This window comes from Pongo abelii, chromosome 12, assembly GCF_028885655.2.
Source record: "Pongo abelii isolate AG06213 chromosome 12, NHGRI_mPonAbe1-v2.0_pri, whole genome shotgun sequence".
NCBI lineage: Eukaryota > Metazoa > Chordata > Mammalia > Primates > Hominidae > Pongo > Pongo abelii.
In genome coordinates, this window is record NC_071997.2 from 112,424,545 (window position 1) to 112,440,784 (window position 16,240).

Genomic DNA, 16,240 nt, shown 5'->3' on the forward strand with positions numbered 1-16,240 from the left:
AGATCAGGCCTGGGCATTATGGAGGTGTGGCATGCCTGGAATAGTACAAGTCTTCTTGGTCCAGTTTTGCCCTTGCTGAAGTCAGATATTGGACAAAGTCATAGATCTCCTGGTCTCTAAGATCCACTTTTCTTTTTCTTGAGGCCTATTTTTTTATTTTAAGTTTTTAGAGATGGGTCCTTGCTATGTTGCCCAGGCTGGCCCCAAACTTCTGGGCTCAAGAGATCCTCCCACCTCAGCCTCCTGAGTAGCTGGGGCTACAGGTGCATGCCACCACACCCGGCTACTTCTTTGCATAATTTGACTCCCTGACTCACTTTCTCACAGGCTCAGAATCACCCCCGTGGTATGCAGGTCAGGCCTGGGCATTATGGAAGTGTGGCATGCCTGGAATAGTACAGGGCTTCTTGGTCCAGTTTTGCCCTTGCTGAAGTCAGAGACATTGGACAAAGTCATAGATCTCCTGGTCTCTAAGATCCACTTTTCTTTTTCTTTTTCGAGATGGAGTCTCGCTCTGTCACCCAGGCTGGAGTGCAGTAGCATGATCTCGGCTCACTGCAACCTCTGCCTCCTGAGTTAAAGTGATTCTCCTGCCTCGGCCTCCTGAGTAGCTGGGATTACAGGTGCCCACCACCATGCCTGGCTAATTTTTGTATTTTTAGTAGAGACAGTGTTTTGCCACGTTGGCCAGGCTGGTCTTGAACTCCTGACCTCAGGTAATCCACCCTTCTCGGCCTCCTAAAATGCTGGGATTACAGACGTGAACAACCATGACTGGTCTACTTTTCTTATTTTGAGCCAAGGAAAGCCCTCCTATTATGCCCAAGTGTGAGGAAGAGCCAGGATTTTTTCCCCGGGAAATCAAAACAGGCTGGGAGAACTCTATCCTATCTAGGCATGTTCATATTCAAGAAAATGCTGCTGGCTCTCCCTCTGATATTCAGCTGGCCCCTTCTTCAGGGGCTGGTACGGTTTGGCTCTGTGTCCCCATCCAAATCTCATGTTGAATTGTAATCCCCACGTGTCAGGGAAGGGACTTGGTGGGAAGTAATTGGATTACAGGGGCGGTTTCCCCTGTGCTGTTCTCATGACAGTGAGTGAGTTCTCATGAGATCTGATGGTTTAAAAGTGTGTGGCTGTTCCCCCTTGCTCTTTCTCTCCTGCTCCACCATGGTAAGACGTGCTTGCTTCCCCTTCACCTTCCACCAGGATTGTGAGTTTCCTGAGGCCTCCCACTCATGCTTCCTGTACAGCCTGTGGCCTGTGAGTCAATTAAACCTCTTTTCTTCATAAATTACCTAGTCTCAGGTAGTTCCTTTTTTTTTTTGAGATAGGGTCTCACTCTGTTTCCCAGGCTGGAGTGCAGTGGCACAATCTTGGCTCACTGCAACCTCCGCTTCCTGGGTTCAGACAATTCTCCTGCCTCAGCATACCAAGTAGCTGGGATTACAGGGTGTGCCACCATGCCTGACTAACTTTTCTATTTTTAGTAGAGACTGGGTTTTACCATGTTGGCCAGGCTGGTCTCGAACTCCTGACCTCAAGTGATCTGCACCTCCTTTGACCTCCCAAAGTGCTGGGATTACAGGTGTGAGCCACCATGTCCTGCCTCGTGTAGTTCTTTATAGCAGTGTGAGAACAAACATAGGAGACAACATGTTAAGATTGTAAGAGCACTGGCCTCGTGCACAAACATTTAGAGAATTCAAGACATCACAATTTTTCTAAACTGCAACAATTATTCCCAGAACCCAAAACATACTGAAATCCAGATCCCTATTGTTTTATTGCCTTTCATGCAAGAACAATAGGTAGTCAATATTTAGCTAAGTGGAATGTTTATTTTGTACAGGCATTTGGGCGATGCAGTGGGATTCAAACCCGCATGAGCCATGTTTTTCCTTAAAATACGATGAGAATGATGGAAGAAAATTGCAGAACCTTCAAGACTGGAAATAATAGCTTTGGAGAAATCTTTTTTTTTTCTTTTTTGTGAGATGGAGTCTCACTCTTGCCCAGGCTGTAGTACAGTGGTGCCATCTCAGCTCACCGCAACCTCTGCCTTCCAGATTCAAGCAATTCTTCTGTCTCAGCCTCTCAAGTAGCTGGGACTACAGGCGCCTGCCACCATACCCAACTAATTTTCGTATTTTTAGTAGAGACAGGGTTTTGCCATGTTGGCCAGGCTGGTCTTGACCTCTTGACTTCAAGTGATCCTCCTGCCTCGGCCTCCCAAAGTACTGGGATTACAGGCATGAGTCACCACACCCAGCCAGCTTTGGAGAAATCTCACTTGAGACTAAGTGTTCCCCTTGAAGAGCAAGGTATTATTTAGTGTTATGTATGTTCATCAAACTACGAACACTAAGAAATTTCCTCATAATTTTGAAAATGAGAAGTTGATATAAACCATGCCTCCACAATTGCTTAAGAAATTGGATTCTGTCCTGGAAGAGAAGGAGGCTTATGGTAGCTTACAGAGGCTGCTTCAGAGCTCTTGCTTGATTCCAGCACTGAGCTAGGACTCTAACAGACTTGGCTGCTCTGACAGGATAAGCTAGGAAGCAAAGCAGTCCTCCTAGCTTGCCATCTTCCAGGGCACTCTTAGTCAACACAATAAGCTGAAGCTCATGGAAGTAGGGAAGACCCATGATTGGAAGACAGGGTCTTATTTTGTCACCCTGGTTGGAGTAAAGTAGCACCATCTTGGCTCACCGCAGCCTTGACCTCCTGGGCTCAAGTGATCCTCCTGCCTCAGCCCCCCAAGTAGCTGGGACTACAGGTGCACACCACCATGGCCCCACTAATTTTTTGTATTTTTTGTAGAGATGGGGTTTTGCCATGTTGCCCAGGCTGGTTTCAAACTCCTGAGCTCAAGAGATCCACCTGCCTCAGCCTCCCAAACTGTTGGGATTACAGGGGTGAGCCACCACGTCCAGCCAAGAGGATCTTTATTGAGTGATCAGAATCCAGGTCCTCAAGCAAGAATTCAACTTAGTGCTGTCTAAGCTCCTTCCCTCCCCCACTATGGTTTTCTCAGACTACAGAGAAGTGACTCTACCCAGAACTGTACCCGGTACTCAAACTATAGCTCTAAAGGGAAGACACATTGGTCTCAAATGAATGAGAAAGCTATCAAAAAGATTTCAGTTGCACTAAAGTCCAAGAAAATGTTCTAGGTCTGCCCATGATAACTTTGAGAAGGAAAAAAAGAAAAAAGAAAAAAACAGTGACCTTTCCATTAGGCAAACATACTACAGGCAGCAAAGAAGAAACATATCACATAAAAGGCAGAGAACCCAGTCTGAAACCACAACTGAGAACAAAGGCCCTCCGTACAAAAACTCATACACAAAGGTTTATATTAGCATTATTCATATTTGACAAAAGGTAGAAGCAACCTAAATGTGCATCAACTGATGAACAGATAAACAAAATGTGGTATATCCATACAATGAAATATAATTTGGCTATAAAAAAGAAGTACTGATACATGCTCTCACCTAGATGAACCTTTAAAACATTATGCTAAGTATGGGCTGGATGGGGTGGCTCACGCCTTTAATCCCAGCACTTTGGGAGGCCTAGGCAGTAGGATCACTTGAACCCAGGAGTTTGAGACCAGCCTTGGCAACACAGGGAGATCCTGTCTCTACAAACAAACAAAAAATTAAAAACAAAACAAAAGAAAACATTATGCTAAGTGAAAGAAGCCAGTCACATAAAACCACACATTATGTGATTCCATGCATATAAAATGTCCAAATAGGCAAATTATCTATATAGACAAACAGTAGATTAGTGGTTGCTGATAACTAGGGGGTAGAAGGGTAAGGGAGTGACAGCCTAAGTGTATGCGGTTTCTTTTCGAGATGATAAAAACAGGCCAGCGTGGTAGTGCACGCCTGTAATCCCAGGAGTTTCGGAGCTTGAGCCCAGGATTTTGAGTACAGCCTAGATAACATAGTGGAAGCCCATCTCTACAAAATAATGCAAAAATTAGCCAGGCATGGTGGTACACAAGTGTAGTCCCAGCTCCTCTGTAGGCTGAGGTAGGATGATGGCTTGACCCTGCGAGGTTGAGGCTGCAGTGAGCCGCGATTGTGCCACTGCACTCCAGCCTGAGCAACAGAGCAAGACCTTGTCTCAGAAAAAAGGAAGACTGGGCGCGGTGGCTCACGCCTATAATCCCAGCACTTTGGGAGGCCGAGGTGGGTGGATCACGAGGTCAGGAGATCAAGACCATCCTGGCTAACACAGTGAAACCCCATCTCTACTAAAAATACAAAAAAAAAATTAGCCGGGCATGGTGGTGGGGGCCTGTAGTCCCAGCTACTCGGGAGGCTGAGACAGGAGAATGGCGTGAACCCAGGAGGCAGAGCTTAAAGTGGGCCCAGATCGCACCACTGTACTCCAGCCTGGGCGACAGAGCAAGACTCTGTCTCAAAAAAAAAGAAAGAAAGAAAATAAATGATAAAAATATTCTATATAGATGCTGGGTGCATAACCTATGAATTAGCCCTCCTCCACAAGGAGCAGCACCATTCAATAAAAGATTGCAAAAATAAGATTAATAAAAATATTCTATAATTGAATGTGGTGATGGTTGCATATATCTGCGAATATACTAAAAACCATAGAATTGTACATGTTAAATTGTATAGTGTGTGAATTATATCTCAATAAATCTGTTTAAAATGTAAGAACTAACAATGTTATCTAAAACAAACTCATTTAAACACAAAAAAAGAAGACCCAGAAAATCTGACAAGGCATGGGCAAAGATGTTTTACAGAAAGACATAAAGTCATATTTTCTGAAACTGCTGATGCCAGAAAAGAATATGATAACATGACTTCAATAAAATAAGTTCCAGAAGATGATGCATCGGTTAAGGTCTGGTCAGAAAAACAGAAACCACATTGATTATTTCAACAGAGAGAATTTAACATAGGGAATTGGTTAAATAGGCATTCAAGAGATGGCAAAACAAAAAGGGTTAGTGAGGTAACACAGAGTGAGTAACTGCAGCAAGCAGCCACCAGCCCTGGGGAAATAAAGGAATAAAGGGAAATAAAGGAGAGGCGGATGTTATCTGAACCTTCTATGTAGAGGAGAAGCCCCAAGGAGTTGGGACATGGACCTCTGAGGAAGGGGTACCCTGGATACTCCTGAGTTCGAAGAAGAGGCCCCGTGGAGCTGGGTCTTAAGTCTCTAGGGAGGGGTACAGTCCAACTGCTGCTTATTCCTCTGAGGGGGTAAAACAAGGCTAGTTCTATTCTAATAGGAGAATGCAAGGGAAGTTGGAAACTGGAACCAGCTGCTGCAGTTGGGCTGACATACTGTTCTGGGGTCATTCTGACAAAAATTACATGTGAACAGGAAGGAGCGAAAGACTTCTCCTTTCTTCTGCCTTCTTTTTTTTTTTCTTGAGATGGAGTTTCACTCTTGTCGCCCAGGCTGGAGTGCAATGGCACAATCTTGTCTCACCGCAACCTCCACCTCCCAGGTTCAGGCGATTCTCCTACCTCAGCCTCCTGAGTAGCTGGGATTACAGGCATGCAGCACCATGCCTGGCTTTATATTTATATATATACTTTATATATATATATTTTATATATATAATAATATATAATATATAATAATATAAATTTAAAAAATATATATGTTATATATATATATTTTTTAGTAGAGACCAGGTTTCTCCATGTTGGTGGGGCTGGTCTCAAACTCCCAACCTCAGGTGATCTGCCCACCTTGGCCTCCCAAATTGCTGGGATTACAGGGGTGAGCCACCATGCCCGGCCTTCTTCTGCCTTCTATCTTTTTGCCACTGTGCCTGGCCACCTTCTGCCTTCTAATCTTTTTCCAGTTGCCCACTATTTGCAGAGCCTAACAGAGAGCTAGCTGGTAAGAGGTGTAGTTTGCAGATTTCTTCTTATAATTTTTTTTTTTGAACAGGATCTTATTATGTTGCCCAGGCTGGTCTTGAATTGCTGGACTCAAGTGATCATCCTGCCTCAGCCTCCAGAGGTCTGGGACCACGGGGGCATGCCACTATGCCTGGCTAATACTTTTAAATTTTTTTTGTAGAGATGGGTTCTTGCTATGTTGCTCAGGCTGGTCTTGAACTCCTGGGCTCAAGTGATCCTCCTGCCTCAGCTTCCCAAAATGCTGGGATTACAGGCGTGAGTCACTGTGCCTGGCCATTCCACATTTTTATAAAATTAAAAGAAATACATAAAAGAAGAAAAAAGCAAAACCCGAGGATAGGTGTTATTTAAGTTTAACGAAACAGGAAACCATTTTTATTTTTAGTATTTTTTTTTTTTGAGACAAGGTCTGGCTCTCTCGCCCACTGGAGCACAGTGGCGCGATCTCAGCTCACTGCAACCTCCGTCTCCCAGGCTAAACCATCCTGCCATCTCAGCCCCCCAAGTAGCTGGGACTACAGGCGCACACCGCCACGCCCAGCTAATTTTTTTGTATTTTTTGTAGAGATGGGGTTTCACCATGTTGCCTAGACTGGTCTTGAATATGTGAGCTCAAGCGATCCACCCTCCTTGGCCCCCCAAAGTGCTGGGATTACAGGCATGAGCCACTGTACCTGGCCAGGAAGTCATTTTTAAACATGAAATAACTTGCAATATGAGGATATCATGGAATGAACAAAAATTTGTTTGTAATTCCTCCCATCAAAAGATAAAGTCTTTTGAATCTGGGCTGGACTTATGATTTGTTTTCACCAATAAATTGTGGTGGAAGGGATACTATTTGAGTTCCAAGCCGAGCCCTCTCCAGAGGCTTTGCAGCTTCCATTCTTAGTCTGCTACCATGTGAACAAGCCTGAGCTAGACTGTTGGAGAGGCTACAAGGTGCCTTGGCTGATCACCAAACCTCAACCATTAAGTTAAGCCACCAGCTGACTGTTATCGCATAAGTGAGCCAGGAAAGATCCACAAAACCTCCCAGTTGAACCCAGCCAAATTCACCAACCCACAGGTTGTGATCGAATAAACAAATGATCGTTGGGGGTAGTTTGTAACACAAGTAAATGCTAACTGATACGTGATGAAATCTATATAAGCAAATCAAAATGAACATGTCAGAAACAGAGCAGTGAACAATGAATATACTTAAATACTGAAATTAAGAGAAATCAATAGGGAAATCATGGATAAAATAGAATGTAAATATCATTGAACCCGACAAAGTATCTTTTGACGAAGTATTAACATAATAAAAAATTATAAACAAAAAATTAGGAAGGACAGGGAAGAGGTGGTAGAGAAGTCAGACTGTTTTTTTATTTTTGAGACAGAGTCTCTCTCTGTTGCCCAGGCTGGAGTGCAGTGGCACGATCTTGGCCTACCACAACCTCCACTTCCTGGGTTCAAGTGATTCTCTTGCCTCAGCCTCCCAAGTAGCTGGGACCACAGGCACATACCACCATGCCCAGCCAATTTTTGTATTTTTAGTAGAGATGGGGTTTCAGTATGTTGGCCAGGCTGGTCTCAAACTCCTGACCTCGTGATCCGCCCGCCTTGGCCTCCCAAAGTGCTGGGATTACAGGCATGAGCCACTGCGCCCAGCAAAAGTCAGACTGTTAATCTATCTTCAATGGAATGGAATTCAGCACTGATCAATACTGAAACATACAGTTTGAAAAATTACAATGTCCTATTAATGATATTTATAATTTTAACCTTTGAGGCTGAGCACAGTGACTTATGCCTACAGTCTCAGCTACTACGGAGGCTGAGGTGGAAGGATCACACAAATCATACCAGTTCAGCCACTGCATTCCAGCCTCAGCAAGATGCCCACTTTTAAATAAATAAATAATAAATAAATAATAAATAAATAAATAAATAAATTTTTAGCCTTTGAGAAATGTTTTATGAATCATTTTCTCTTGAGATGAAGTAACAGTTATCTGATCAGTTCCTTCTGTTTTTCTATTTTGTCAAATTCAAATGAAAATAAATTCAATACTGTATTTTAAAAAATACTTTGTTTTAAAAATAATATGTGGAGAAAGAACCTATTATTGTTAATGTTACTCTACCTGTATATTTCTCTGTTCATCCTTAAATCTGTATTTATGCCTATAATAATGGTGTTCACCAAATGTGAATAGTTTTCTGTGATACTAAAATTGAGATGATTTAAACCGTTTTGCATTTCTGAAAAATTTTATAAAGGGCTTGTATTTTTAATTTTTTTGTAGAGACGGGGTCTCACTATGTTTCCCAGGCTGGTTTTGAACTCCTGCCCTCAAGTGATCCTCCCATCTTGGCCTCCCAAAGTGCTGGGATTACAGGTGTGGACCTCTGTGCCCAACCAAGCTTTTATTATTTTTATCAAATTGACAAGCTTACAAAAAGAGTTTACTAGGAGTTTCACAAACAGTCTCAGTGGAAAAGAGCATTTGCATAAGGAATATTAAAACGCTCTAAGATTTATGCTCTAAGATGTGATCTGTCTAAATTGGTGGTTCTCAGTCATGGCTATACATTATAACTACTGAGGAGTTGTTTTTTCTTGTTGTTGTTGTTTGTTTTTGAGATGGAGTTTTGCTCTTGTCACCCAGGCTGGAGTGCAATGACGCGATCTCGGCTCACTGCAACCTCCACCTCCCGGGTTCAAGTGATTCTCCTGCCTCACCCTCCCTAGTAGCTGGGATTACAGGTGCCCACCACTACACCTGGCTAATTTTTGTATTTTTAATAGAGACGAGGTTTCATCATGTTGGCCAGGCTGGTCTCAAACTCTTGACTTTAGGTGACCTGCCCACCTCAGCCTCCCAAAGTGCTGAGATTACAGGCGTGAGCCACCATGCCCGGCTGTATGGAGCTTTTAAAAAGTACCCATGTCCACGCTTCAGCTAAGACCCATTAAATCCAAATCTCTGGTGGTAGGGCTTGGAAATTAATATATCTTAAATGTTCCCCAGGTGATTCTGATGTGCAACTCTGGTTGAGAACCACTGGACTCAACAGGCCAATGAGACACATTCCCAAGTGCAATGCTTGTTGCTGGAAATTCAAGACACTCCATTCTGTGCCTCCTCCAGTCCATACGGGCATACACACCAGGACCAGTTGTTAAGGTAGAAGGGGAGAGTGAACACTGGATAGGCTACAGGCAGTCTGATTTCCCTTGTGGTCATAAGATGCCTGTCAGCGGGAACTGTGGCAACATGTTTTCTTGTTTACATTCAGAGGAGAGAGACTGGACTGACTTTTCTTCCTCCAGAAGCTCTGAGTTAGCACCTCTTTGTGTCTCACTGGCTCAAAATGGATAAGGCACGCCCATTGCAGAACCAATTTCTAGCAAGCGGAGTGGAATTATTGTGATTGGCTTACTAATGTTTCTCAAACTTTATTGTGTATAGGAATTGCCTGGGAATCTTGTTAAAATGCAGATTCTGATTCAGCTGATCTGGCATGGGGCCAAGATTCCGCATTTCTAACAAGCTCCCAGGTGATGAGAATGGCTGTTGGGGTGTCAATTATAATGTCCACCTCAACTACCAAGCACACGAGATATTTACATTAGCTTGAGGAGTATATTCTTTCCTTGTAGGTAAATCTAAAGAGAAGCCAATTATAATCATAAGTGCTTACTGAGCATGGCAGATTGTAAAGCATATGTGAAGGCACAGAAGCAAGAAACTGCTCACTGTGCATAGGGAATCATGAGCTCGAGAGGAGATAGGAACATAGGCAGATCACTGAAGGGTGGGGCTTTAATCTGTGTCTTGCAGAGCACCAAACCTGTAAGAGATTCTCCATGAAGAAACACCTTCTAGGGTCAAATTTGGTTGGGACACATTGCATATTATGTCCCTCACTTGGATATTTACAATGCATATTTTGATTTTAAAGGCATTAATAAGTCTGGCAGAAAATAAACCTTTTGTCAAATAGAGATAATACCTCATAGGTAATTTGTGGAGCTCAGTTCAAAATGAAAATGAGGGGCCCTTTTGTCAAAAACCACTAAGACTTTCTAGATGGTGACATCAGAGCATTAAACCAATCGTAGAATCTTTCTAGGCACCCCCCAGGCCTTGTTCAACTGCACAGGTCACGTGCCTGTGCTGAAGCTGGCCTTGTTCATGGGGATATCTGGAACATTAAATGAGACAATGTATGGAAAGTGCTTTGGTGCTTGCATGTTGTAAGTACCAAACAAATAACTATAGCTTACACGTGGCTTTTAGTAGGACTCTTGGTTGTAACAGAAACTCACTTCATCTAGCTTAAGCAAAGAAGCAGAATTTACCATAAGGATCCAGGAATGCGGCTCAGACTCCAAGGGTAGAGGCAGCCAGCCAGACACAGAAACATGTGAAAGAGAGACATTGTCAGCACTCTCCTTTTCTCTCTCAACTCCACTCTTCTCTACAGGTTCCCTGTCTTACAGGATAGAACTAGTCTGCCCAAGGGATCCCAGGTCCAAGAGACGTTGGAGGTTGGGGTCTCTTAGTCCCAATTCCATATTCTAAGGGAGGGCCTGTGGTGGATTTATCTAGTTTCACCCACACTAAGCAACTGTATATAAAGACCCTTCTGCTATTATCAGCTCAATGGAGGGGAAAGGAGAAGGAAGGCAAAATGTGTACACCCCACTATCTCCCATTCTTACTTGATCGTGAGACATTTCTTAAAGGAACATCTATTAACACTGAACACAGCACACTAGGGAAATGCTGTCGTGGGTGATGGGGAGCAATGAGATGGTTGAAGCAGAGGCCTGAGCGCCAGGAATTGGATTTGCATTTTAGATAGCAGTGAGCAGAACTGATTGGAGGGAGTGAGACTGGAGACAAGAAAGCTGATTAAGAGCCAGCTACAGAAATCTAGACCTGGGAAGCAAGGCTAGTATTAGTGAGGAGGCAGAGGAAGACTGTCTCCAGAATTACTTGGGAAGTAAAAATCTGCGAGGCTTGGTAAGTTATTTATATTTGGAGTGGGGGTAAGAGGAAGAGACAACGATGGTTCTCAGAAGTGTAATTTGGGGAATGAATAGGTGGTGACACTGCCAATTACAGAGACAGTACAAGAGTGGGGGGTAGGAGATGGGTGTGACTTCAGTTTTTAACATGCTTGGTGACAAGAATATTCAAGTGAAAATATCTAGAAGCCTGAAATATAAGCCTAAGGTAGGGGCCTGGGATGGATTTCAATGGCAGACATTTTTCAGTAATAGTTAAAAACCGAAGAGCCCATGTATTCAACAGGCACTTGGGGGCACAGTGTGAAACAAAACACAAGGTCCTTGCCCTCGTGGAGCTCACAGTCGCCTAGGGAAGACAAACATTAAGCAAACTATACGGGAGGCCCTGAATGTTTACGAAGTGCAGTATGTCAGGAGAGCCAGGAGCCGTGCAAACCATCAAGAACAAATCGGACACGGTGCCTGTTACAGCTGTGTGACCTGGAGCCGGTTAGGTTAGAATCCTGGAATCACCACTGCTTTGCATGGGGGGCCAGGACAGCAAGGCAGATTTGGAGTTTCCAACTAGCCTGTAAACCGGGAAGGAGAGAGCGCTTAGTATGCGAGAAAAAGAAACAGCCAACGAGTGAGAATCACTGGTCCAGCTGGAGAACGACCTGAGTTTCCTTTGTGTGCACCGGGACCAAGCACCGGGGGCCGACAATTTGCTGAGAGCTGGCTCCACCTGCCTGGGGTGCAACCACGAGAAGTGACAGCCCTCTCGCAGGGTACAATCTTCCACCCCCAGATGCATCTCCCTCGTCTGGTTGTGGGGAGGTACAAGGTGAAAGCTAAAGGCCTGAATTAACGTCCGGCTCTTGTGGGCGCCAGCACTCCGGAACGAAATGCCAGGAGTACCCCAAGGTGGGCGGCGCGGGCGCAGACACCCGCACACCCAGTTGGGGGAAAACAATGAGCAACCGGGTAGGAAGCCGAGGGTAAGAAGATTCAGAAGTCGAGGCCCCACACGGGAAGACAGTCGAACACAGCGTTTGGCAACGGCACGCCTGCGCTGCCCGAGCCTGGCGCGCGCTCCCCGCGCCGCTGCGGAGCCCAGGAGGGAAGCGCGAGCCCGCAAGGTGAGGGCGGGGGAGGGCACGCCGGAGAGGCGGCCGAACACGTGAGAGCGCGGAGAACGTGCGCACGCGCAGGGCGCCCCCGGCCCGCGCGGCGGGAGCGCGGGAGCAGGGACGCAAGGCATTGAAAGGAGCCGCGCCTCGGTGAGCGCTCCCCCTCCCCTTTCTCCCGGGGTGCATTGCGCGCGCCCGGTGGGCGGGGGGGAGGGGAGGGGAGGCGGCGGTGGCAGCCATGTTGTTGTGAGTCTCTGTGTCTCACCCTCGGTACTTCGGTGGTTCGGAGGAGGAGGGGGAGGAGAAGGAGGAGGTGGGGTGGGGGGGGAGGGTGGTAGGTGGAGAAAGAAGACATTGCCGCCACCAAAGGCGGAGGAGGGGGAGGACCGCCAAGAGCGACGCCGCCGTGTGCCCAACGGTCGGTGTCCCCGGCTGAGGCAGCGCGGCCGCAGCAGCCCTGTAAGTCAGTCCGCGTTCGTTCTTTCTCCGGTGCTTTGGCGCCGCCAGGGATGGCTCCCCAGGCTTTGTGCGGCGGCCTCGGCGGGAGCCGATCGCCAGCGGGAGGGCGGATAGGGCCTGCTGAGTGCCCGGGCCGGTGCGGCCTGGGGCCCGCTGGCACAATGCAGGGGGAGGGGTGCCGGAAGGGGGTGTGCGCGCGCGGGGGAGGGGGCGCCGCGCCGGCCGCTTTCCCGCTTCCTTCTCTCCGCGGGGCCGCCGCCTTGGGGGCCTGGGGCGCCGACCCGGTTCTTCCTCCGATTGGGCGCGCTGGAGGTTAGAGACCGAGCTGTCGGCCCTAGGGTTCGGAAAGTGGGGGAGAGGCCGGGTGGCCCCAGAGAAGCATGAGGATTGCAAGTGGGTGAAGAGGAAGGAGTGGGTTTATGAAAACAAGTGTGGGTATTTTCAAAGGTCCGAGTGTGTCCGGGAAAAGCTTGCCGTGGACAGATGTGGGTATGAAGCAGTGACTTGGATACGCCTTGTTTAGGTTATAGGAACGGATTTCGATATTCAGAAAAATATGTAAATTAAAACCAAAGACAAGATTAGCGGCTTCTACTATTTGAGCAGTAGTTTTGTGTCTGAATTGGGTCAGATTTTGGGGAAAATGTTTAAAGTTTTATGCCCAAACACGTGTAAAAGTTAGTGTTGTTTCTGAGAACACAGCTAGAGAAAACCTACTTAACTTATCTTTTTATTCTAACATACGTAAACTTTTGAAGAGAGGAATGTATTGCCAACATGTTAGGTGCAATAAGACATCATGTTAGGACTTAGTACTTTGAGATTTTTACTTGTTGAGAAAATGGGGCAGATGTTTTGGTGAAGGAAAACATGAGAAAAATGCTTGTAAACGCTGAGGAGAAATGTAATACCTGTAAAAGTACTGCATGTCAAGAAAACAAATTTTATAAAGGGAGTTACCGAAGGATTTTAAAAGCTTGTTTAGTGGTTAGATTTCGTGTTTAATAGGTGACTCTTCACCATGTGACCTGGAGTATTGGAAGATGACTTAAGGAATCCTGTAAATAAAAAAAAAAAAAATGAATATTTTCAACTTGTTTCTATTCTTAGCCTCCTTTTAAACAATGATTTACTTCATTTGCTCAATCATCATGAATAAATGATGGCATTTTCCGTGCTGCAAGAATTTCTTTAAAATTCCGATTTTTGGTGAAATTGCGTTGTGTAGAATTTTCTTGGTGTCCATGAGGGCAGTTTTTGTATGCAGAAAAGGTTTACGATAATCTTAAAAATAAAATTTTATTTCAGAAACCTGGTTCTTGAGGATTTAAGTCCAGTTTTTTAATTCTGTTTACAGGTCTAGCTATTTTGAGTTATAATTGCCAGTAACTTAAGCATTTTCCAACAATTTAAGCTGTGTGTAACACATGCTTTCCTTAATTTGAGTCCAAAGTTCTCTTAGGTGTTTCAGCATTTAGCAAGATTTCAACGTCTTAAAAGAGCCTAAATTAGTTACTGACATTTAATTTGCTCTTACAAAGCTGTCACTTTAGAATAAATTCTCAGGCATTACAAATACTGTATATAAATTACCAAATAATACTTGGATTTTGTTTCTCTTAAGCATTCCATACTTGTTTATGAATCTTTTTTTCTTTTTTGAGACAGGGTCTGGTTCTGTCGCCCAGACTGGAGTGCAGGTGGTGAGATCTCGGCTCACTGCAGCCTCCGCGTCCCGGGCTGTAACTGTTCTTCCACCTGAGCCTTCCGAGTAACTGTAGCTGGGGCTACAGGCGCACGCCACCACGCCCGGCTAATTTTTGCATTTTTTGTAGAGACAGGGTCTCACTGTGTTGCCTAGGCTGAACTCCGATCTCAAGCGATCCTCCTGCCTCGGCCTCCCAGAGTGCCGGGATTACAGGCGTGAGCCACCGCACCCGGCTTGTTTATAAACCTTTCTGGTGTTGAAAGATAATTTGCCTTCCTGAATAGGTACTTATCTTAGTTAACAAAAGTAATTATGACCAGAGATTTGGGCCAGGTGTGAAATCCACAGCCAATTTTCTCAGTGACCAAGCTGTCTCCTTTTCATAGACCCTAACATGATCTGCATAGTTTTAAGTGGAGGTTGATTCCTGTCTCCTAAACTCAAGTTCTACATACGTCCTAACTTAAATACCTTGTTGGGTTTCCAGGATATGGAAATACTTGTATTTTTTCATATTCTTAAAATTTACAGATATTTAAAATATCCGAATATTTGAGTCTCACATGGCTTTGTCTACATGGCTGCAATCACAGCTTGAGACGTTTTAAGAACAGGTGTGATTAAGATAAAAATTACACTTATTGCCAGGTAAATTGGTTTGTGGCATATTAAGTAGATTTTTTGCGTTTTTTCTTTATTATTATTATTATTTTTAATATAGGCGAGGTCTTGCTGTGTTGCCCGGGCTGGTCTCAAACTCCGGGGCTCAAGCGGTTCTCCCGCCTTGGTCTCCCAAAATGTTGGTATTACAAGCATGAGCCCCGGTGCCAGACTCTTGCTGTTTTTAGGAAATGCATTAAAATAGTCTGACTTGTTCCTTTTGTCCTGCCTCCTCACTTTGCTTTGATGAGTTTGTAAGAGGGAACGCTGATGAAATATGGCTGAGCCCCTTCTTCTCTTTCTCTCTGGGAGTCTTCTCGCTGCAGAAAGCACTTAATTTGCCCTGCTTTTTCATGAGACTACCAAAGTTAGACTCCCCATTTCCAGAGGACAGTAGTTGTCCAGTACTACTTGTGACTGGGTTAGAATAATTATGGAGTGTGTTGTTAGGAAGCCCACTTGGCCTAGGTCTAAATTGTGCCTCCACTGTGGCTTTATCAGTAGTAAAGGAAATCTTTGGATTAACGCAAGTCCAACTACTGTGTCTTTCAGTCAGTTCGGAATTCTGTTGTGGAAAAAGGTTTCCTCAAACCCTATCATTTAGGAGCTAATATTTTAATAATGATTTTTATATTTGGCAATATATATAGACAGGAGACAGTTTTTATTTAAAACTTAATTGCTTTTGTAGTTGAAAAAGTGGAAGTTTTCTACTTTCAAGCTTTTCCAGTGAGTGAAACGCTGTATAGAATTATTAGGTAGGTGCATGATAAATGCTTTTTCTTTGAGTTTCATGTAGCATTATGTTTAGAGACATGTTAGTGTTTTTTTTTCCTTAGTGACTTTTTCTTCAAATAACTCGAGAGTTATCTTTTTAAATGAAAAATCAAGACATGCCTAATTAAACAAGTATTAAAAATTTTATTTGACCTTTGGCTGGTTCCTTTTTATAGTCTTAAGTGCTTTAGAGAATTTTTAAACAGATTGTTTATTTAAGCATGTTGGCAAAAGCATGGTTTCATTAGTAAGCTCCATTCTGCAAGTTTAGCTACTGGATCCCAACCATTTTCAGGTTGCGTATTGCATATTGTTGATTTTCACATCTTACTCTCTCACTGTTCTCTTGCGGAGGAATAAAAGATTTTAGAATAGAGTACTGGGAAATATCCAAATGTACACACCTTGTATGCATATCACTGTAGCTGGCAAGTGCAAAAAAAGAAGTAGCATGAAGTGTAAAAGGAGAAGGGAGGTGATTGAAGTGTTAGATGGTTTGATTGACTGCAAATGGGACAGGAAAAAAAAGGTAGTCATCACCTATTTGGAGCTAAATATGTTG

General features: G+C 44.4%; 1 protein-coding gene across 29 annotated transcripts in view; it reads left to right on the plus strand.

Moving 5' to 3' along the window:
* Positions 1 to 10,868: 10,868 nt before the first annotated feature.
* PUM2 (pumilio RNA binding family member 2) overlaps positions 10,869 to 16,240 on the plus strand; it is a 104,814-nt gene continuing 99,442 nt past the window's right edge. For 4 of the 29 annotated variants that reach the window (XM_009237510.4, XM_002812251.5, XM_063713771.1 and 1 more), the window contains exon 1: positions 12,259 to 12,533. The gene's annotated coding sequence lies outside the window, so the exon portion shown is untranslated. Of the gene's footprint in view, positions 10,958 to 12,119; positions 12,225 to 12,258; positions 12,534 to 12,725; positions 12,846 to 16,240 lie in introns of those variants that run through there. The other 25 variants (XM_063713760.1, XM_063713767.1, XM_063713768.1 and 22 more) reach the window with 14 other exon arrangements.